The sequence below is a fragment of the Lagenorhynchus albirostris genome, chromosome 15, assembly GCF_949774975.1.
Source record: "Lagenorhynchus albirostris chromosome 15, mLagAlb1.1, whole genome shotgun sequence".
NCBI lineage: Eukaryota > Metazoa > Chordata > Mammalia > Artiodactyla > Delphinidae > Lagenorhynchus > Lagenorhynchus albirostris.
The window spans coordinates 76,983,016-77,007,141 of NC_083109.1; positions in this window are offsets into that span (position 1 = coordinate 76,983,016).

Here is a 24,126-nt window from a genome sequence, read left to right on the forward strand (position 1 = left end):
AGAGCATAAAAGAGAAAGAGAGAGAGACGAATGTGTCTTCTTCAAATCCACTTCTTGGGACCCAAGTCTCCAGAATAGCATTGTCAATCAGGAAGATAAACACAAGATCTGTGCTTTTTCCCTTCAAGGAGCCACTGGTGAGTGGCCTCAGTGGAGGACTGCAATTGGCTCTTCCCTTCTAGGTGTCCTGTCTGTAATTGTCACTAATGCCAATTCATTAGGTATTTCATTAGCTAAGCTGAAACCCTATATCCTGATCTTTAGCTGAAAACATCTCTGAATTAGATCATGAAAATTAGAATAAAACTCATTCGCTGGTGGCAATTAATGAGTCATGACTAACTAAGGAAGAGGGAGTAGGGCGGGAGAGAGTGGCTTTCCTTCCAAGCTGCTGATAGTTAAGAGGAAGGGAAATTACACTGCATTTTGTGAGTTTGCTGGAGCATGACGCCATCACAGCTGGGAGCCACCAGACTTCCTGACCCAGCTCCTGGGCTTCTGGGTACCGCCTTCCTTTCAGCATTCAAGGGGAAGAATCCCGAATGTGGGTAGTGGAAAATCATCCTCAGTGTGGAAACCCAGCCCTCAGTTGGTGGTGTTCTTTGCTGGTATGCCAAGTAGAAGGCTCTTTATCCTCTATTAGGTATGGAGGAGACAACCCCAGAGGTATGACTCCAGCTTGCATCTCCTTCACAAAGGAAACTGAGGCCTGAAAAGTTAGGTGGCCTGTCCCTGGTTACACAAGTAATGTCCTGAAAGATGGGGACCCCAAGTCCAACCTCCCGACTCCAAATTCAATGCTCTTTCCTCTAAACCATGATGCCTGCCAACTTCTAGGCAACAATCCATACATCATTTAATACTTACTCTATGGGAGGTGGTGGGCAGATGATACAGACAGAAAGAAGGGTAGCACATGGTCCCTGCCTTTTGGGAGTAAAGTATAATGAGGAGATACTGTCAGGCAACAGGCATTTAGAAAACAATGTGCCCTGAGAGAGGCAGGCAAACAGTACCCTTAGCATATAGAGGTCACAACCCTTTACTGCCTGGAAAAGTCTAGGAAGGAAATATTTCAATACAGAGATTTTAAGCATGAGATCATTAATATGTGTCTGAGATTGGATTCACCCTATAAATAGACTCTAAAAGAAGGAACTGAGAGCAAGAAGTTTATTTGGGAAGGACATGAACCCCAGAGAGAGAATAAGGAATAGATAAAGGGAAGAAAAAGCAACCCATAAGGATGTATTATTTATTTATTTATTTATTTTTGCGGTACACGGGCCTCTCACTGTTGTGGCCTCTCCCGTTGCGGAGCACAGGCTGCGGACGCGCAGGCTCAGCGGCCATGGCTCACGGGCCCATCCGCTCCGCTCCGTGGCATGTGGGATCTTCCCGGACCAGGGCACGAACCCGTGTCCCCTGCATCGGCAGGCAGACTCTCAACCACTGTGCCACCAGGGAAGCCCAAGGATGTATTATTAAGTCAGCTATCACAGTTTGTGCATAAACTCTGGGAACAGGTACCAAATGAGTGTCTCAGAATTGTCTCACCTGAGGGGCGAGGGAGCTGGGGTATTTACGCACCCACTCCCACGTCAGAGTTGAGTTCCACTCCTGATGAGGAATGTTGAGTGCTTGGCACTTTTAGCCCTCTCTGGCTTGGTGAAAGCCTCAGGCACAGACATAGACCCTGACAGTTGCAAGGCTGCCAGATACATGAACGTGTGTAAGGTCTGAGGGTTATAGATGAGGCACTGGCAGCGTCTGCTCCAGTGGGCAGAAGGGGCTGGCCATTGCCAGCAATGCAGCGGCAAGGGGGGTCCAGGGAGCATGGTGTGTTGAGAGCAAAAGAAGTAGAAAAATATTTGAAGCCTAAATTGCAGGAAGGAGAATGGGGGATGACAAGGACAAATGGGTATATAGGTGAGAGCATGGGGTTCTTTTGTGTCTTGTTTCATAATCTGAATGGTTCATATTCTGTTGTCCTGGTTGATTGGGTCTAAGACAGAGTAGGGAAGGAGTCTAGGATGGTTGTTGAATTTCTGGAAAAGGGTTTGGAGAAAGAGTTTGCCCATATCCTGGAGCAGCACAGACCAAGTCTAAGTCCATGCAGTTCTGATGGGATTGGGTCCCTACAGGAGTGTTTTGGGCCATTGAGCTCCAGGAGGAGGGAGCAGGTGCAGGTCACTCTCCAGAATCCCCAGGCCTCACCAGACAGCCGTTCATGTCTAACTCACTCCACCTGGGTCTCACAGCAAGCCTGGGTCCTCAACAACTGTCCCATGTCACAGTTGGGAAACTGATGGGTTGCGGGAGCTGCTGCCTCTCTCTCCCACTCCTCGACCCCCTCGAGAACCCACTTGGCCACTCATAGGTCCCTCCTCCCTGTGCTCCCTTCCACCCAGGTATCTCACTGCCCAGTGACCTTCCACCAAGACCTCATTTCACTGAAAACAATATTCGCTGCCCTCTGAACTTCTTAGAGTTTCTGCCTGTTTCTCTTTTTTTTTTAACTTACATCCTGCCTTGTGTCCTGGGCCTCAGTCTCCAGCCCTGGCAAATAAGAGGATTACGCTATGTCTGTAAGAGTCCCTAAGCTTTGGTATTTAAGTGCTTGCTTCTCTGTAGTCACATCAAAAAGGAGGCGATGCAGTGGAGAGGCGGAAGAGGGAATGACCCCATCTCCTTAGACAATCGGGAAGCCTTTATGAAGCTGTGTCATTTTAGACAGAGACACGGGAAGGGTAGGACTGCAGTGGGAAACCAAGAGATAGAGAAGAGGTTACATATGCCCGGAGTGAAAGGAAGTGACCAGATGACATCTAGGGTCCTACCCAAGCATGCAAGTTCATGATTCTGGGTTTCTGTGGATACCTAGGAATCAAGTAAACAAAAATCTCTAGCAGAGTGCTCCCAGAACTGCCTGTGGGTGAGGAGGTCAGCAGGTGACAACGACAGCATTTCTGAAACTCAGTAGCTCCAGCCTCTGTCCCACCTGAGTCCTGCTCTAGAGCTGAGAAGCCATGGGAGATTGTTTCTTAACCATCAATGAGTTTAACTTGCATGCAGTTTTTCAGGATTGGAAAAGACTCCTCTGACTATGAGCTTTAGCCCCCTGACATTTAGTAGATGCTCAATAAATTCCAGATGATGATTGTAATAATATTGATTTGTCTGTAGAATTTCATGGAGAAATTCTATATGGATTCATCTACAGAATTTTCTGGAGACTTATGAAAACAAGTGAGAGGATCCCCTGCATAAAATGATGTAGGAAGGGTTCTGCCCAGAGGCTGGGAAATGCACTGTTCAAGCTACGGAGCAGGATCTTGATGTGTGGTCCCTGAGCCAGCAGCACCAGCTTCACCTGGAATAGGGGTAAAAATGCACATTCTCAGGCTCCACCCCAGACCTACTGAATCAGAAACTCTGAAGGTGGCGCCCTGCTTTCTGTCTTAACAAGCCCTCCAAGTGAGTCTTGTGCTTGCTCTGGTTTGAGAGTCACTCTTTATTTTGAGGAATTTATGTAATGCCTCTGTATAAATGGATTTCACTCAATTTATTTAGAAAAGAAAGGAAGGGGAAAGGGAGAGGGAACTAGAAGAAGAAGAAGGGGAGGAGGTGGAGGAGAAAAAGAAGAAGGAGGAGAAGAAAAAGAAGAAGGAGGAGGAGGAGGAGAAGAAGGAGAAGGAGAGGAAGAAGAGGAAGAAGAGGAAGAAGGAGAAGAAGGAGAAGAAGAAGAAGGAGAAGGAGAAGGAGAGGGAGAGGGAGGGGGAGGGGGAGGGGAGGGGGAGGAGGAAGAGAAGAAGAAGAAGGAGGAGAAGGAGAAGAAAAAGAAGAAGAAGGAGAAGAAAAAAAGAAGAAGGAGGAGGAGGAGAAGAAGAAGGAGGAGGAGGAGGGGGAGGGGGAGGGGGAGGAGGAAGAGAAGAAGAAGGAGGGGGAGAAAGAGAAGAAGGAGAAGAAAAGAAGAAGGAGGAGTAGGAGAAAAAGGAGAAGAAGAAGAAGGAGAAGGAAAAGAAGAAGAAGGAGGAGGGGGAGGGGAGGGGGAGGAGGAAGAAAAGAAGAAGGAGGGGGAGAAAGAGAAGAAGGAGAAGAAAAGAAGAAGGAGGAGTAGGAGAAAAAGGAGAAGGAAAAGAAGAAGAAGGAGAAGAAGAGGAAGGAGAAGAAGGAGGAGGAGGAGGAGGAGGAGGGGAGGGGAGGGGGAGGAGGAAGAGAAGGAGAAGAAGAGGAAGGAGAAGAAGGAGGAGGAGGAGGAGGAGGGGAGGGGAGGGGGAGGAGGAAGAGAAGAAGAAGAAGGAGGAGAAGAAGAAGGAGAAGAAAAAGAAGAAGGAGGAGGAGGAGGAGAAAAAGAAGAAGAAGAAGGAGAAGGAGAAGGAGAAGAAGAAGGATAAGAAGAGGAAGAAGAAGAAGGAGGAGGAGGAGGAGAAGGAGAAGAAAAAAAGAAGGAGGAGGGGGGGAGAAGAGGAAGAAGAAAAAGAAGGAGAAGAAGAAGGAGGAGGAGGAAGAGGAGGAGAAGGAGAAGGAGGAGGAGGAGAAGAAGAAGAAGAAGAAGGAGAAGGAGAAGGAGAAGAAGAAGAAGAAGAAGAAAAAGAAGAAGAAGAAGAAGGAGGAGGAGAAGAAGGAGAAGAAGAAATAGGAGGAGGAGGAGGGGAAGGAGGTGGTGGTGGAGGAGGAGAGAGAAATTCTCTGGAGTTCCGGCCAAAAGACCAGGCATCACTGAATCTGTCATTAGACAGGAAGAGTTGTCCAAGGAGTGAAACAATAAGTACAAGGGCAGCAATATGGCTTCCAACCCTGGATCTGCAGGCAGTAAGCTTTGTCATTGTAGCCACGTCACTCAGCCTCTCTGAGCATCTGTGGGATGAAGGCTCCTGCCCACATGCTCTCCGGGAACGCATCCAGCCTGCCTGCCACTGCCCACAGGGTAGATGCAGGATTTGCCCTCGGCCTCCATAAATAGAACCAGCCCATTCCATTGATTCCTGAGCAGGTGTCCACCCTAAACCATAATATCCTGTCCATCGAGTTCAAAAACGTTTCCCAAACTGTTTCCCTCCATTCCACATCGTGGTCGAGACTGGAGCTCTTCTGCTCATGTGCTTGGCCTTACACATGAAGTGACAGCCCATTTGCTTCCTTATGGCATGATGCCCAGGGTTGCTTGCCTGGTCTGAGAGATGGACGGCAAACCATTTCAGCAGGTTATGCTTCCAAGTCCCTGAGCCAGGAGCCTCTGTCCGACAAGGTGATTGAGCCGGGGAGGCTGTGTGTTCAACTCCCGCGGGACTGCCTTTTTCATTTACATTTCCGATTTCCAGGCTTGTCAACAGCTTCTGCCTCTCTTCTCCAAGAGGAATGGAAACTCAAAACCAAAAGGTAAGTCCCCTTGAAAACTGCACGGAGGACTCAACAGCCTGGGCTGTGAGACTCCTATTTACCTAGAGTGATGCCTCTTCGTGCTCTGGGTCACAAGGGTCATCTTAGGAGGCTGCCGCCCTCGGGGCGAAATCACAAGGAAGGAGAGTGGGCCCCTCCGCCCAGCTGTGTCCTGACCTAATGGCTCCCTCTCTCAACAGACCACCCAAAGCACCCTGGGTCTGTGCCACTCTATTTTGAAAATTGAGATCTAACTCACATTCTGTAGAAGTCACCCTTTTTATGTATCACCCCAAAAGGAAATGCTGTACTCACTGGGCAGTTACCCGCTATGTCCTCCTACCCCAGCTCCTGGCACCACTAATCTACTTCCTTTCTCTAGGGATTTGCCTACTCCAGATGTTTCACACCAATGGAATCATATAATATGCAGCCTTTATGTCTAGCTTGTTTCATTTAACATGTTTGCAAGGTTCATTTATGTTATAGCCAGTATCCAAATGTCATTCATTCTTATGACTAAAAAATACTCCATTGTATGAATAAACCACATTTTATTTATCCATTCATCAGCTGACAGACATTTGTGTTGTTTCCAATCTTTTGGGTATTCAGAGTAATACTGATATAAACATTTGTGTGGCACATTTTGTGTGAACATAGTTCAGTTCTCCTGGGTGTATATCTAAAAGCGGAATTGTCATTATAACTTACCTTAGAAGTGGAGTAACTCTACCTTTAACCTTTTGAGAAACTGCCAACATTTTTCCCAAAGTGGCTGCACTGTTTCACCTTCCCATCAGCAGTGCATGTGGATTCCAATTTCTCCGTATCCTTGCCAACACTCGTTGTTTCTGTCTTTTGAGAATAGCCATCCTATGGGTGTGAAGTGGTACCTCTCTGTGGTTTGAATTTGCATTTCCCTAATGACTGGTGATGTTGAGCATCTTTTCATGTACTTATTGCCCACTTGCCTATCTTCTTTAGAGCAGTGTCAATTCAAATCCTTTACCCATTTGTACATTGGGTTGTCTTTCTATTTTTGAGTTGTAAAAGTTCTTTATATATTCTGTATACTAGACTTTTATCAAATATATGGTTTGAGGGACTTCCCTGGTGGCATAGTGGTTAAGAATCTGCCTGCCAATGCAGGGGACACAGGTTCAATCTCTGGTCCGGGAAGATCTCCCATGCCGCGGAGCAACTAAGCCCGTGTGCCACAACTACTGAGTCTGTGCTCTAGAGCCCGCGAGCCACAACTACAGAGCCTGCATGCCACAGTTACTGAAGCCTGCGTGCCTAGAGCCCATGCTCCGCAACAAGAGAAGCCACCACAATGAGAAGCCTGCGCACCACAATGAAGAGTAGCCCCTGCTTGCCGCAACTAGAGAAAGCCCACGTGCAGCAATGAAAACCCAACATAGCCAAAAATTTTAAAAATATATATATGATTTGAATACATTTCCTTCCATTCTGTTGGTATCCTCTGAAGTTAAAAAGTTTTAATTTTGATGAAGTCCAATTTTTTTCCCTTTGGTTGCTTGTGCTTTAGGTGTCATATCTAAGAAACCGTTGCCTCATCCACAGTCATGAAGATTTACACTTAAGTTTTCTTCCAAGAGTTTTATAGTTTCAGCTCGTACACATAGGTCTTTGTTCCATTTTGAGGTAATTGCTTGTATAGGGTGTGCGGTAAGCGTCCAACTTCATTCTCTGGCATGTGGCTATCCCGCTGTCTTGGCATCATTTATTGAAGAGACCATTCTTTTCCTACTGAATTCTTGTGCCACTCATAACTCCTTGTAAGTCCTGCCTCCTGTGATTTACTCCTTTGTGTGGGTTTCTCCAGTTAGTGTGGCTAAATGGTCAGTCCACTGAGGGCAGGAACTGGGGACAAATCTTTAGCTCCCCCATGAGGGCTGCTGAAGCCCTCTGTGTGTACGCGTTAATTGAGTCATTCTGGAAGTTGCTGCAGAGTGATGCCTCCCTTCTAAAAATGTTTCACCTAGAGGCCCTAAGTTTCCTAATAGCGCACACCAACATGAATTTAGTTTAATGACGTTTAATAAAGTCCGATCCAGAAGCAGACATGGGGAAGAGTGGGGGACAGTGGCTTCAGATGAATTTGTGCTCCAAACCTGATGGGACGGCCCGTGAGTGCTTCATGGGGAGGTCCTGGCAACCTGGTCCCTTCATCCTCACCCCCAACTGCTCAGAATGATCCAGAAACACCAAGGAGGATGGGCCGTCCCACTCAGCCAGTGAGATCAAGGAGGGAGGGGAGATTTAAAGGCTGTGCAAGGGAGAGCCAGGCAAGGACGCGGGGGGAAAAGTATTTAGAGACTGAAGAGCCTGCCAATAGGAAGGCCTAGAGGGACAGAGATGTGGAGGGCAAAAGGGGGTCATGGCGCTGGCGACCTGAGAGGTGGTCATTGCTCAGCTGCTCATGGAAGGTAGGTCTCCAGACCACCTACCTGTATGGGAAGCTGCCCTGGGAAGGCCAACTGACCAACAAGGAAAATAAAAGCAGCCTCTGCCCATTCGTGGCAACAAATGGTTAAAATAATGGGTTTATGTTTCAAAGGTTACTTTCCCAGTGTTTGATCAATAAAGTGTTCTTTAGATCCATACAAATGCAATTTCGCTGCTGGCAGCCAGTCACAGCGTACGGTGTAGGAGTCATTGCCCAGCGATCTCAGCTCGGAAGCGTCGTCCAGGCACGGGGCTCCACCAGCAGCGGGCTGTGCTTGGGAACAACAAGGATAAGCAAATGCGATTGCCAGCCAACAAGCTAGATGTCGGCACCATTGTCTTGGTGTCTGCATTCATCTCTTCACCCGGAGGCTTGCAGAAGGAATCTGGCTCTCCGAAATCTGTTTTTAAATGAGGTAATAGGAAGAGCGGAATTGCTGGTGTTTATCTGGCACTCGCCATGTGCCGGAAACTATTCGAAGTGCTTTCTGCAAGTTAAGTTATTGGAATCTGTCATAAACCCAGGGAAACAACCCCATCACCACCTTCATCTGATTGACAAGGATATTCAGGCACAGAGAGGTTGGATCACGGGCGCCAGGACACGCAGCTGATAAGGAGCCAGGCCGGGATTCGAACCCAGGGAGTCTGATGACGGAGGCTCTAAGCGCTGTACTGAGTCCTCCCTCAACCTGAGTGCCACCTGTAGTCCCTGATATTTGCTTATTAGATGCTCACCACAGGCCACACCTACCATGCACCGTGCTTTATACTCTCACAAGGTTTATGTTCTTATTCCACTGAACCCCTTGTCTATAGATGAGAAACTGAGGCTCAGAGGAGAGCAGTAACTTGCCCAAGGTTTTCTTGCCAGGAAGCAGCAGCGCCAACGTTTGAAGCCAGGCCTCCTGAGGCCGGTGCTGCTGCTTCACACTCACCTGCAAGAAGGCAGGCCGACAGAGCTTCAGCAGCCCCCTGGCGAAGGACCGAGGGAGCCAGAAGGAGGGAGCAAACCCTCGGGGGCAGAGGCCCAGAGGCTCCCGGGGACCCCGGCAATGTGAGCGTTCAGCCACAGGACTGCTCAGAGAAAGCCCACCCAACGCACATCCCTGCTCAGGCTCTGGCTCTGCTGTCCACCTGCTGGAGACGCTGAGTGTCTCACTGGCTGAGCGACAGATTAGCCTGAGTTTGGTTTTCAGACATTCTCTGAGCCCTTGCTTTTGCCGTTGGCGCAGGCAGGCCTCTGAGCGAACGTGACTCCGGTTGCTGCTCTGCTCCCCAGGTGGTTAATCGTCACGAAGATGGAGCAGGTAGTGAGTCAAGAGCCCTGGACTGGGAGCCAGAATGCAAGGATTCTGCTCCCAACTCAGCAGCGTGTGTGAGCTCACCAGGTCACACCGTCTTGTCTCTGAGATAATGAACTTGGACCAGTGCATCTCTAAAGTGTTTCCCAGCTCCAGCACTGCAGGAATCAGTGGAAAGGGAGAAGGCCAGTGCTGCTGAGGTAGAGATGAACCTTTCATTCATTCCACAATATTTATTGAATGCCCGTCATGTACCAGACGTGGAGTTCAGCAACGGGCAAGACGGACGACATTCCTTGTCGTCCTCGTGAAACTTAAATACTAGTGATTGGTGAGATGCCAGATTCATTCATTTCATTCATTCATTCATTCAGCAATCACCTATCATGTAGAGGTGCAGGGGCAGGTACTAAGGTTTCAAAGGTGAGAAGGTCAAGGCCCTGCCCGGAAGCACTGAAATTTTAGTAGGGAAGTAAAACGTGTCAACAAACATGTCTTCGTGTTGAGGTTGTGACCAAAGCCATGCTTCATCTAAATCCATCCCCAGCATCGTATAAGAACACGCCAGAGAGCCGGGTTTAAGAGCCAGCACCAAAATGGGACAGGAGGACACGGAAGCCAGGGAGGACGGCAGGAGGCCACCTGGCGGAATCCCCTGGGTCGGGGCAGGCACCCACAGGAGCCTCTTCTGTATGCTGGCCTCGAGCAAACGTTTACGCCTGTGTTAGCTGAATGGAAGGGGCTCACACAGGGCAGACCTCAGACCTTGCTCCGTCTTTGCCCCGACTCTGCAGTCTCAACGAGCATGGAGCGATAGGCAAGCGAGTTCTACCCCTTCTCTGAAGCTCGTCAAGCTGTTAGATGGTGGCCACTCTCTGCACCTGCCTCCACTCCTACTTGGGCCTTTTAGTTTGCCGGGTTTCCCCGGAGCACCAATCCCCCAGGAAGGGGAGCCCTGTGTTGCACCCCAGCCAGCCTAGGTATCTTTCACCCCACTTCCTGGGAGCCAGAACTCGTTCATGCTCCCTCTTACCTCTCCAGGGCGTGGCTGAAAACTGTAACTTTCACTCTGTCTTCTCAGCATTCTTCCAGCTTTCCTCCCACTTCTCCTTCCTCGAGGCCCAATAGCCCTTTGGTCTCAGTGGCAACAAACCCTGACACCATCATCTAGTTAAGAGAGACCACCTTTGACAGGTCACTTCCCCTCTGCCGACCTCAATTTCCCCATCTGTACAGCCAGACTAACTTCACCTGTCTGGATGACCTGACAGAGCTCTATTGAAAAGCAAACTTAATTGATAGGAAATAATAAGCTAGGAGGCATTATGTGTGGAGGTAGAGGATATTACAAGACACCCCAGAGCAGCAAGAGGTAGAGATTAGGAACCACTTCTTTCCACGTTGAAAGATACAGATTAGCAATCCCTGAGAATCCCATGTGTGTCAGGAACTGGGAGAGCTGCTTTTGTGTCCCTAATCTCATTGCACCATCACATCATTCCATTTATAAATGGAGAGACATAGGCTCTGGGAAGTGATATATTTTCCCCAAAGACACAGAGCTTAAGAGAAGGATGTGGCTCTTTAAGCCACAGTTACCCAGAGCACAAAACTCTCATCCACATGGTCTCTGGAAAAATACAAAACGTGCCGTGCTCCTCCCTTTAAATATAAACCCGCTGCTTTCAGGCCCAATTAGGAGCAGGTAATTACCTGTGGGAAGTGGGGAGTTGGGCAGTCTGCCGGATCGAACAGAGAGTCCGTGAGCTAGTCTTTTCTAGTTATCAATAAAATGCTACAACAAAATCATTATTTGGCAACGTGTTGATTAAACATCCCATCCAGCCCTGGGTGGAAAGTAGCCACAGTCACGCCTCTAAGATAACATCGTGCATTGGTGTCATGGCTTCACTGGCTGTTTTTGGCAGAAACGTGCCCTGCTAGAGGTTGACCCAGTTTTCCCAGATTCCGTAAAGAGGACGGTATAATCTCACCATCCTCAGCCCTCCCACCCAGGGCCCTTGGTCCCTCCCCTAGAGGCTCAGCCTTGAACCGTCCCCAGGAGGATCCTGAGCGAGGCAGGCAGAATTTCCACTGCCTGAGCCCTGGAGCTGCAGGCCTGGGGGATTAAGCCAGCTGCTGTTGCCAGGTGGCGGGTGCACTGGAGGGAGCCCCTGGCATCCCGCGCTCCCTGGATCTCACCAGTCCAGAAGGAGTACCTGGGATTCCAGCTCAGCTTTCCCACCCAGCCCTACAGGTACCTGCCAGGAATGTGTGCTCAGCCTGGATCGCAGCCTGTTTGGTGAGGTCAGCTGTGCATGGTCCAACCTCTTCCCCTGGAGACTAGATTCTGCTCACCTGTGTCACCTGTGACACCTGTGACGGTCATGATCCTGCTGTATTCTGATTCTGAGTATTGTCTGTCTCTTGGTCACGGGCAGCTGCCTGAACCACACCTGAGCTAGTTGACCCTTGATCTCCATGGACCCGCTGCTGGTGGTCCACATCAGGGCCAAGAAATAAAAGGTCACTTAGTCCCGCCTTTCTCCTGCTGCACCAGCCTGAGCCTCCAGGGTCCCAGCATGCCTCCTATGAGAGCCAGCGGCGCCCCATACCTCTTCCCCCTGCTTTGCCAGAGTAGCTGGCCTCCTGCTTAAGAGCGAGCAAAGGACACTTGAACGCTGCCCGGCCCTTTTTCCCCTGGGGCTCTTTCTGTCTTGGCAACTTCCCACTGTTTTACTTGTTCCTTGAAACAGACATGTCATTGCAGTATCCAGGGGGGCTGACGTGCCGGCAGGGTGCTTGTTATCGTAAGAAACAGCTGTCTTCAGTTTTGGGATTTTCCTGGAAAGGCAAGAGGAATAGAGATAGGGGGATGTTCACCCTCCACCGTGGGCAGGGGGAGAGAGTCAGATGTGGTTTGCCATTAGCAGGACGTTTTCCATGTGAAGCACCACCTTAATTAACTGCAAAGAGTGATGGGCCAGGAGATGCTCTTGCCCACCCCTATCACACATCCCTCAGGCTTCATTCCCTCACTCATCAGTGCTTGCATTGGTGGACTCAGTAAAGCAGTTTGTCCTTCCCAGTAGGGATGAACACCAACCAACCCTTTGAGGGCCTGGTTAGAAGAAACAGACGAAAGAAGGAAAACTTTGGCCCTTCCTGTCTGACTGCTGGAGCTGGGACAGGCATCTTCTCCTGCTCTCGGCACTCCTGGCTCTCAGGTCTTCAGACCCAGACTGGAATCTGCGTCGTCTGCCGCCCCAGTTCACAAGCCCCAGTTCACTCAGACTGAGTTACCACACCAGCCGTCCTGGGTCTCCAGCTTGCAGGTGTCCGACTGTGGGACTTCTCAGCCTCCATAATTACACGAGCCAATTCCTATAATAATGATTTAAATATAGAGGATATAGATAGAGATCCTACTGGTTCTGTTTCTCCAGAGAGCTCTGCGTAATACATCCCATGTGTTTGAGGGCTTTCCTTACCATGCTGTCATCCCATCGCCCAGGCATCTGAGGCCATCCTCAGGGAATCTTGCCTAAGTGGGGAATTTGCCCTCTGGTCGGACATAAAGCAGTACGAAGATGGTGGGCCTTGCAATCTGGCTCTGTGCTCACATCACGCCGGACCTGCCGGAATTCTCGACCTAAAGATGTTTGCAAAGCTGCTTCCGTTCAGCCCCGGACACCGAGGTAGAGAGGAGAACATGGGAGAACATAAAGTTCTGCACAACAGGAAATCACGCTAGAAAGCTGTGAAAATCATGTACTCTTTTGAGGCGTAATGGTTTTAATTTTCTCAGGCCCTGATCTCCCTGGCAACAATTTAGAAGTGCAGAAGCATTCATGAATCAAAGTTGGGCACGTCTGCATGTTTAATTATGTGTCATGGGATGGAAACCTTCCTTTTGATCTTAGAGTTTAAAGGAATTTAGGCTTGAACAATTACATTTTTTTTCCTCCTCCCAAAGTCAATGTGGGCTATTGAATAGTATCAGCAAGGTGGGGGGTGGGAGAGTTGCTGAGAAAGTCAGGGGGGGTTTCTGTTCTGTCCGGGATGCAGTGATATACTGACCACGTGCTCCTATTCTTGGGGAATGAGTGAGCTGGGGAGGATGCTCCCCCCGTGCTGTGAGCGTCCCTGTCACCAGGGCCCCTGGCCCACTCCAGAGGATGCTGGGCCTGCAAAGCCCAGAGCTTAGATGTAAGACAGGTTAGGCCACAACAGTGAGAGGCCCGCGTATCACACAAAATAATAATAATCATAATAATAATAATGACCCCTGATGACCCTCCAAGTCTCCCCAGTGACAGATTGATTCTAGATTGATCCCACCTTCAGGACAGATGTTAGTGACCACCTAACATCAGATGGGAGATGGATTTCAGGCAAAAATGGAAGGTGGATAATCTTCCATAGAACTTGGATTGCTCTTCTTTCCTTTTCTACAGCTTCTTTTCCCTCTCTTTCTTCACCTCCACCCCTTTCTTCTCCACCCTACCCCTTACTTATTTGCTTCTTCCCTCCCTCCCACATATATTTCAGTGATTCTTCTGAGCCCTCCATTAGGGGCACACTTATAAAAGACTTGTCAGAGCACTTAAGGTCTGGATATAGAGATTCCTCACCCTTTCAGTGAGGGATTCAGGTGGGCCCAGAAATACCACAGCATTGACACAAAGGTTATTATCATCTATAATCCCACCTCAAAGGAACTGACCTCAACTGTTTATTCAGCTATATATTCACTCAGCTGGAAACCCATCTCTTTATTTACTGAGTCAGTGTGCCAAAGTCATGAGTCTGTGAGGCCAGACTGTGTTTTTTCCTGACTCCACCATGTACACTCCCTCACTATGCCTCAGTTTCCTCATCTGTAAAATGGGCACGAACAAAAACCCTCACTGGGTTACAGTGAAACTTTAAAGATAATCATTTAAAGTGCTTGGTTCAGTTCGTGGATATAACAAACCACTCTTAAATTTAGTGACTTAAACAGGGTTTGCAAAGTTTTTCTGTAAAGGGACAGATAGTATTTTCAGCTCTGTTGCAACGACCCAACTCTGTTGTTATAATGGGAAAGCTGCTCTAGACAGTACGTAAACAATCAAGTGAGGCTGTATTCCAGTAAAACTGTATTTACAGAAGCAGGAGGCAGGCCAGCTTTGGCTGATGGGCTGTGGTTTGCCAAGCCCTGACTTCAGGCAACAACCATTTATTTGCCTCCTAGTTCTATGGGTTGATGATTTGGATGAGAACCCACCGTGCGGTTCTCCTGGCCTTGACGAGGCTTACTCATGTATCCACAGGCAGCTGCCAGGCCAGCTGGGGCTGGCTGGTCTCAAACGGCCTCATCTGCTCCCCGTGGGCCCCTCATCTTCCAAGAGGCTAGTCTGGGCTTGTTCAAACGGAGGTTGGGCAGGGCTCCAAGAGACGCAGCCGAATTGCACAAAGTCTCTTGAGGCCTAGGCATGCCCCTGGCTGTCACTTCTGCCACATTATATTTGGTCAAAGTAAGCCACAGGGCCCGCCCAGTGATTGGGAAACTGACTATGTCACTTGATGGAAGAGCTGCAAATTCACATTGCAAAGTGGAAGATATACAGGAGGGAAATTATTGCCGCCATTTTTGCAAACAACCTACACATTAGCACGTAGGAAGTGCTCCATAAAAGTTACCTGTTAGCATGAACCTCTTCTGTATCATGGTCTGTGGCAGAAAGAGGAGAGATTATACAACCGTGAAGTCCTAGCTTTGAGATGCTCACCGTCCAAAATGTCAAATAACAATCACAAAGAATAAAAATAAGAAGTGACTCTGCAGCATGGGTTTCAAAGCTCAAAAAATATAAGCAACTAAAACACAGAAGATAAAAAGTTCTTGTAAGTTTATGCACCCCTTAGGGACTGTAATCTCAGAGCCCTTCATGACAAAACAGTATTACGTAGTATTCTAGGCTCCGGACACCCGAGCTGAGAATAACATAACCCTTAATCTCATGATAGAAGATTCGCCACCTTCCTGATCTCTGAAGGAGGGAGAGCCCCAGCATTAGCTAATCCACTGATTTCCTGATCTCACTTACACTAGCAGAAGGAATAGAGGGGAAGTTGTTAGATGGGAACCATGAAAGTGGAAGAGATCAACTGGGACAGCATCTCAGGTAGAGAGGTCAGTAAGTGCAAAGTCCTTGAGATGGGAGCATGCCTGCTACAACCAAGGGACGGTTAAGAGACTGGTGTAGCTGGGTCAGAGACAGAAATAGGACAGTGGTGATAGATGGGGTTCCAGAGTAGCAGTAATTGGGGCCAGATCATCCTATAAGGGCATAGACTTCGGGAAGACAAGGGTCAAAGCAGGAAGGCCAATTAAGAGAGATGCTGATGGCTTGGTCCTAGGATGGTGGAGGTTGGAAAAAGTTGTTGGATTCTAAATATATTTTGCATATAGAATAGGCAGGATTTGCTAATATATGAGTTATATGGAGTAAGAGAGGAATCAGGGACAACCCCAAGGTTGTTGACCTGAACCACTGTAATGCTAGAGGTGCCATTTATCCATGCCTCCATCCATGCCTCCATCCATGCCTCCATCCATGCCTCCATCCACCCATCCATCCATCCATGCATCCATCCTTCTCTCAATCTTTCCATCCATTCATCCATCCACACATCCATCCATCATCCCAAAGCATTAATAGAGCACTTCCTCAAAGCCATGCCAGGTCATGTGAAAGCATAGATAAAAGGTACATGTTCTCCCCAAAGTCCACATATCACTTAATAATAATATCTAATACTTATCTGTTTCTATATGACAGGCACTGTTCTAAGGGTTCTACAAATATTAACTCATTTATCCCCCCAAACAACTCTAAAAGGCACTATTATTATCCCCATTTCATATGTGAGGAAACTGTTCTTAGAATGGAACTGTTCTTAGAACAGTCAACTCAATTTGACTCCTGTTTCAACATTATGAAAATAGCCCTGGTTAGGTTACAGCAGTGTAGATTTGAAACAAATACTTTTCAGGATGAATTTTTTTTTTTTTTTTTTAGTAAGAACATTTCTTTCAGGCAGCGCTGTAGAGAGGAAAGAGTATTAATCTAAAATTCAAGAACTTGGGTTCTGTGGTTAGCTGTATGGCTTTTGACAAGTTCCTTCCCCTCTCTGGGCTTCACTTTTCCCCTCTCTAAAAGAGGATTGTGTCTAAGTGCAGTGAGGCGGGGGGGAAGGACAGTGGTGGTAATGACTAGATTTATCAGAATCAATTAATACAGTTGTGCAGGTTGTACACTGCACAACTCCCAGGGCCACCACGTACATAGGCTAAAGGTGAATGGGGTCACCTGATGTTGTTCAACATGATGGCCCTTCTCTTAGGTGCCTTCTGCCTCTAATGATTTTGTAATTTGGTGATAGTTTCCTCTATTCAGAAATGATACACTATTCTTTGCATTGATGGGGGACCATATTTTCCCCCCCAAATTTTCTAGCCTCTCTAAATTTTGGGTACAACTTAATTGCACTCAGAACTTTCCATGCAGAAAACAGTCTTCTCCAAACTCCTTCAGCATCTCTGCTTGTTTTCAAAATTTCCCCAGAGAAATCTCCCCGCTGTGGAGGAATTTGTGCCTACTGAAACAGGCAGAACAATTTGAAATTCTGTATCTTCACAGTTGAATAATTTCAAGCCAAGCCCAAAGTGCATTGGTAGTAGGATAGGAAAGGAATCTGCCATGGAGGCATGTAAGCAGCCTTAGGCAAGAGCAAAGTGGGGGAATCCCACTATGCCACATGTTCCAGGGACCCAGAAATGAGTAGTAATATGCTTCATCACCCCCCTTCTCATTTCTCTTCAACTCACTGATGCCTGAAATCTTTTTTATTAAAATTCAGCATTTGGAGACTTCTGCTTCTACTGTCAAAATACAAATGTACCATTCAGACTGAGTTTCCTCAGTTGAGAACCTAGGTCTCAAAGTATTCTAATAGTAAAAATCTAAAAGTGAATAAAACTTCATCTTAATAGAGTTTCTTCCATTACGCAAGTATCATGTGCTCATTATAGAAACTTTAGAAAATAAAATTTTAACATAGTATTTTTTGGTTTTCTTTGGTGTTCCCATTTCTCTTAATTTTAAATTTTATACAGTTTTTATTTTTGCCTTCTTTGAAGCTATTCGACAGAATCACCCAGGATATACATTTTATGAATATTTTAACTTTTTATGGACATATATACACTACCAAATGTAATATAGATAGCTAGTGGGAAGCAACCACATAGCACAGGGAGATCAGCTCGGTGCTTTGTGACCACCTAGAGGGGTGGGATAGGGAGGGTGGGAGGGAGATGCAAGAGGGAGGAGATGTGGGGATATGTGTATATGTATAGCTGACTCGCTTTGTTATAAAGCAGAAACTGACACACCATTGAAGAAGCAATTATACTCCAATAAAGATGTTAAAAAATTTTTTTAAATAAATAAAAAGACTAAGAACCTCTTAATAAATAAATAAATAGCCTATGGTTATGTTATAAACAATTTATCCCATATTATCACAGCCTCTTCATAACATAATTTTTAATTAAAAGTTTTATTGAGATAATTACAGATTCACATACAGTTGTAAGAAAAATACAGAGTGCTCTTCACCCAGTTTCCCCCAGTGGTAACACCTTGCAAAAATATAGTATTGACACAAAAATATATATTGACACTGACACAATTCACTGATCTTATTCAGATTTCTCCAGTGTTACTTATAACTCATCTGTGTCTGTGTGTGTATGTGTGTGCATTTAACTTAATACAGTTTTATCAGACATGCAGATTCCTATATCCATCACAATCAAGATACTGAACAGGTCCATCACTACAAGGATTTCCCATGTTGCCCTTTGATAGCCATACCAACCTCCCTCCTTTTCCCACCCCAGTCCCTAACTCTTGGCATTCACTAATCTGCTTTCCATTTCTAAAAGTGTCTTTTCAAAAATATTCTATAAATGGAATCATGCAGTATATAACATTTTGTGGTTGACTTTTTTTCTCTCAGCATAATTCCTGGAGATTCATCTAATTTTTTGCATGTATCAATAATGTATTCCTATGGAAAACAGTGTGGAGGTACAGAGATTCCTCAAGAAATTAAAAATAGAATTACCATATGATCTAGCAATTCCACTGCTGGGTATATAACTAAAGGAAATGAAATCAGTGTCTTGAAGAGATAACTGTATCTGCACACACATGTTAATTGCAGCATTAGTCACAACAGCCAAGATATGGAAACAACCGAAGTGATGGATGAATTGATAAAGCGGCTGTGACACACACACACACACACACACACACACACACACACACACACACACACACACACACACACACACACACACACACACACACACAATGGAATACTATTTAGCCACGAGAGAAAAGGGAATCCTGAAATTTGCAACATTATGCTGAGTGAAATAAGCCAGACCGAGAAAGACAAATACTGCATGGCATCACTTATATGTGGAATAATTTTTTAAAAAGTCAAACTCATAGAAATAGAGAGTAGAAAAGTGATTTCCAGGGGCTGGGGGCGGCGCGAGAAATAGGAAGAGATTGGTAAAAAGGTACAAACTTTCAGCTATAGGATGAATAAGAGAAAAACGATCATTTGTTCCTTTTTATTGCTGAGTAGTACCTCATGCTACGTATGTACCACAGTTGGTTTAAACATTCACCTGTTGAAGAATATCTGTGCTATTTCCAGTTTGGGGCTCTTACTAATATAGCTGCTGTATACGGGATTTTGTTTTTTTTGATGGACATAAGTTTTCATTTCTCTGAGATAAATGCCGAGAGCACAGTGGCAGGATCGTGTAACACTTGCACGTTTAAGTTTATTAGAAGCTGCCGAACTATCTTCCAGCGTGGCCGTACCATTCTACACTCTCACCAACAATGACGGATTCGGTTTCTCCATAGTCTCACTAGCATTGAGCGTTGTCACTCTTTTTTATTTTGGTCATTCTGATAGACGTGTAGTGATATCTCATTGTGGTTTAATTAGGGGGATCTTTTTCACTACAAGTTCAATTTTTTAACTGTTAGAGGGCTATTGAGATTATCTGCTTCGTCTTGGTTGAGTTTTGGTAGTATACAGCTTTTGAGGAATTGGTCGATTTCTTCTAAGTTGTTTAATTTATGAGCTTAAATGAAAGCTTTGTAGTATTTCCTTATAACTTGTTAATGGCCCCAGAATCTTTAGCAATATACCAGAATACGTAGTGATCTTAGTAGTATATCACATTCTTCATATTGGAGATTGGTGCCTTCTCTTTTTTAATTTTTGTCAGTCTTGCTAGAAATTTTTCTAGCTTCCTAATATTTCATTGTGTGGCTTTGAAAGAGTTGTATAGTGCAAGTGTTCAATAATAGGGAAATGGTTCTTCCTAAAAGGAAACTCTCTATGCATAAACGTTATTTCCATAATTTGTATTCTAAATCATAGGGTATATTCCCAGAGTGGAAACAGTGTTTCCAAGAGTACTTTTTTTTTTTTTTTTTTTTTTTGCGGTACGCGGGCCTCTCACTGTTGTGGCCTCTCCCATTGCGGAGCAACAGACTCCGGACGTGCAGGCTCAGTGGCCATGGCTCACGGGCCCAGCCGCTCCGCGGCATGTGGGATCTTCCCGGACCGGGGGACGAACCCGTGTCCCCTGCATCGGCAGGCGGACTCTCAACCACTGCGCCACCAGGGAAGCCCCCAAGAGTACATTTTTAAAGGTTCCCAAGTAGTACATCTTGACAGTGTTCTGATTATCAAAAGCTGTGTCACAAACCACCCTACACTTGGTGGCATAAAGCAGCAATCACATATTGTCTCACATGTACTGTGTTTAGTTGAGTGGTTCTCACTCAGAGTCTCTCACATGGTTGCAGTCAGACCATGGCTGGGGCTGGAGTCACATTGAAGGCTTCCTCATTCACGTGCCTGGTAGGTGACGCTGGCTGTGAACAGGGGCTCAGCCATCCTATTGACCCAAACAGCTACATGAGGTTTTTCCATGTGGCCTGAGGTCAAACCTGTAGCTGGATTCCAAGAGCAAGTGTCCCAAGAGAGAGCCCAGACTGATGCTGTCTTGCCTCTTATGACCTAGCCCTGGATGTCACACATCATCACTTCTGCCAAATTCTATTTGTGAGAAGTCAGTCACTAAGACCAGCTCATATTCAAGAGGAAGGGAATTGGACTTGATGGATGGAGTGTCAACAGATTTGAAAACATATTTTAAAGTCACCACATAGAGGAAGGAAAAGAGTGGGAAGTGGCTGGCCAGAGAGGGGAGAAACATGGCAGATGGAGCTATTATAAGTACTCAGTGGCCAGCTCTGTATGCAAGAGAAGAAAAGGTAAGACAAACCTCACCTATTGCAGGATAGGGTTTGGTAGGTGAGCTATAGGAGTAGCCCTCTGCAATTTGTATAATGACACGCAGGAATCATAAAATCCCTTGACATGAAAAAGTGGCTTCTTTCAACCAACGGGGTGAATTCTGCATGTCTTATTAGATTAGAAAGACTAAATTTCTCTAGAAATTTCTGGACTAGGTGGAGAAATACTATGGCTGTGGTGTATTTTTGCATACACCCATGCTTTAATAAGCTCCTCTCCACGTAAAACCTTATTATATTTCTTAGAGGAATCAATGACAAGTTATTGAATGTAGCACCCGGAACAGAACATTTCCGGTGGTATTTGGCATTATAAGAGTACAATAGGGACATTGTGAGATCCTGACTAAGGTGGCCTAAATGTTCAGTTCGAATATTTCATCCCTGTAATGACTCAGGAAGCGGGAGGGAGGCGTGAGCTTGTGCTAGCAGTTTTCCTCATATATAAAAACTGCATGTCTCATGTCCTGATTAGATGATGAATGTAGCTTTTTGATGGACGATGCACTTATTTTTTTGTTCCAAAGTCTCCTACCTTTTAGGAGAATTCTATGTAATAGGTTTAATAATTAAACTAGGCTTGGATGTAGACAGAAGCAGCGTAGTCTATCGACCACTGAACTTCAAATTTAGACTCCCTGTTTTGTCCTCTGTCTCCATTTATGCTACATGAAATTTCAGTTGGGTTCTTCAGCTTTTCAGCTCAGTCTAGGATAATAAAACATCCCTCAGTCATTTTCAGGCAAAAAAAAAAAGATATAATAATAAAGAGTGTCATTTTCTAGGGATTTTTAAAAATCTAGTCTATAGTCATATCCAAACACTAAACTATCATTCCCTTATTTTGTTTTTCCTTCCCCCAGATCAGCCCTTCCCTGGGCAGTTGGGCAGAGGAGCAGTGGATCTTTACCTTCTCCCTTCGTTTTCACTCCATCACTTTCTGGATGTATTTGGGTCTCTGCAGGGCTGGAAAGAAATTAGGGAGGAGAGGCAAGGGGCAGGAGACTTCTTTCTTGACTGATACCATTGTGACTGTCATTGGATCTTCTGGGTGTAGCAATTCTCTTTTTCTTGGGGACTTTTGAGTGTTCTTTGGAGACACTTCCCCCATCGCCAGGAATCCCTCTAGTCTGCATTTCCCTTACGTGGACAATTCTTCCTTCCTCTGGTTACTCACATCTTTGCCCTTCACTCCGAGCCTGAAGTCCACACTCTGTTGGGGTCACCTTGTCCTGGTTGGGAAGGGTCCCGTTAGCAACTCTACGTCCGGCACACAGAGACCGCCCTAGCTTTTGCCCTTCCTACTCTGGCCTTTCCAGTATAGTCCCGTCTTGGCCGTGGGGCCAGGCAGTGAGAGTTCAAGACCCACTCCACAGCCCCTCAGGCACAACTGGGTCAGGCACCTAGCTCCTAACGACCCCGACTCCAGGGTCACATGGAATACCCTCACGTGATGCTCTCCCAGCCCTTCTGATCTGAGGCCCCCCCATGGGGAGAGGAGGCAGAACACACTAATGACTCTACCAAGCAATCGTCCTTAACCAAATTCTATATAGATAGCCTGTGTCGTGGGACCACTGCTGGCTGAAGCGGGCTTGCCATCTCTTAGCACGTCCCGTGCCTGGTGTGAGACCATGCATCTTAATTAAGGATGTTCGTGTACTCGGCAACTCTCATGCTGTTCTTGGCCTCTGTCATCTCTGCAAAAAGTCTGAGCAACACAGTAACATCTATTTAAACACAATTTTTCTTTGACATCTCACTTCACTGGAGATACTGTCTAGGAAGGAAGAAAAAGAAGACCCTAACAGAAAGAGACTTGACAGGCTCCTGAAATGAGGGATGGTAAGGAAACCCTACTGTTTGCTTCAAGCCTCAGACAAACCATTTCATGTGATCATCTTTTTGTTTGTTTCAAATTATATTTATTCTATTATTAATAGGGTTAAACTTCTTTTTGAATGTCATTACCCATTTTTCATTTCCTTATAAATCGCCCATTAATGAGCCAAGCCCATTTTCTTATTGGTTAATAAGAGCTTTGTATCTTTTTAAAATTAATTAATTAATTAATGGCTGAGTTGGGTCTTTGTTGCTGCGCATGAGCTTTCTCTAGTTGCTGTGAGCGGGGGCTACTCTTCATTGTGGTGCACGGGCTCTAGGCGTGCTGGCTTCAGTAGTTGTGGCTCGCAGGCTCTAGAGCGCAGGCTCAGGAGTCGTGGCGCACCGACTTAGTTGCTCTGTGGCATGTGGGATCTTCCCGGACCAGGGCTCAAACCTGTGTCCCCTGCATTGGCAGGTGGATTCTTAACCACTGCGCCACCAGGGAAGCCCTAGCTCTTCGTATCTTAAGGACCTTATCCAACCTTTCATTAGAGGCATTTTTATTTATTTCAATTTTTTTCCAAGTTAGGAGCTTGGATTTTATTTAATGTGTAATGAGAAGCCATTGGTGGATTTTTATGTATGGGGATGACATGATCTTATATTTTGATTAAAAAATGTTTCAAATATCAACTATCTTGCGACAGAATTCACACACAATTAAATGTACTTAGTTTAAGACTACAGTTTGATGTCTTGACAAATTTATACATCTACGTAATCACCACCCCAATAAAAATGTCTAACATTCCTATCGCTCCAGAAAGTTCCCTCTTGCCCCTTTACAGTCTATCCTCCCATCCACACCCCAATCCCAGCCCTCAGCAAGAGCTTCTGTAAACCTTTCAGCCAGTTTCCCCTAATGGTAACATCTTATGTAACCAATTATACCTCAGTAAAGCTGGGGGGGAAAAAACTAAATGAAATTAACAAAACAAAACAAGTGCAATCTTGAATTGGATCCTGGGACAGAAAAAGGACATTAGTGTGAAAATAGTGAAATCTGATTAGAGTTTGTGTAATAACTTCATGTGATAATCTTAAACATCTAAGGACAGTGTAGGCTCTTCGTTGAGTGTATCTGCCTCCTGGGATCCAGCATGTTTGTTAGGTGCCCAGGTATCAGTCACTTGAGGTTAGGACCAGGGTGAGGCTCTCTCCCACCCACGGAAGAGCTGAACCACGACAGCAGTCCCTTTCGTGACAAATGTAAACTAACTGCTTTGCAAGGGTGTTTCACGGCCTCTGTCCTCATGCCAGATGGACTCCAACTGGGGATAAATTTGCACTGATTGTCCCATGGGGATAACTAGAGTTTCAAAAAAAAACTCCTGGAAACTCTCCACTAGGATATATATTTTTTAATGCCTTTAATGAGGAGACTTTCAGAGACGCAGCCTGGAAACTGGTCAAGGCATAATCCTCTGGTTGACGACAGGCAAAGGAGGCACTTAACCAGGTTGTAAAGAGGGAGAATCTGCTGGAAGACTGGCTGGGGCACAGCACCCTGGCTGAACTCTGCTCTGGGAGGCCCTGCCAGCAACTTCGTCAGGGTACGAGAGACCCAGAGACGGGCCAGAAGTTGCTAGGAGAAGCACAGTGGTAAACAGAGCTTT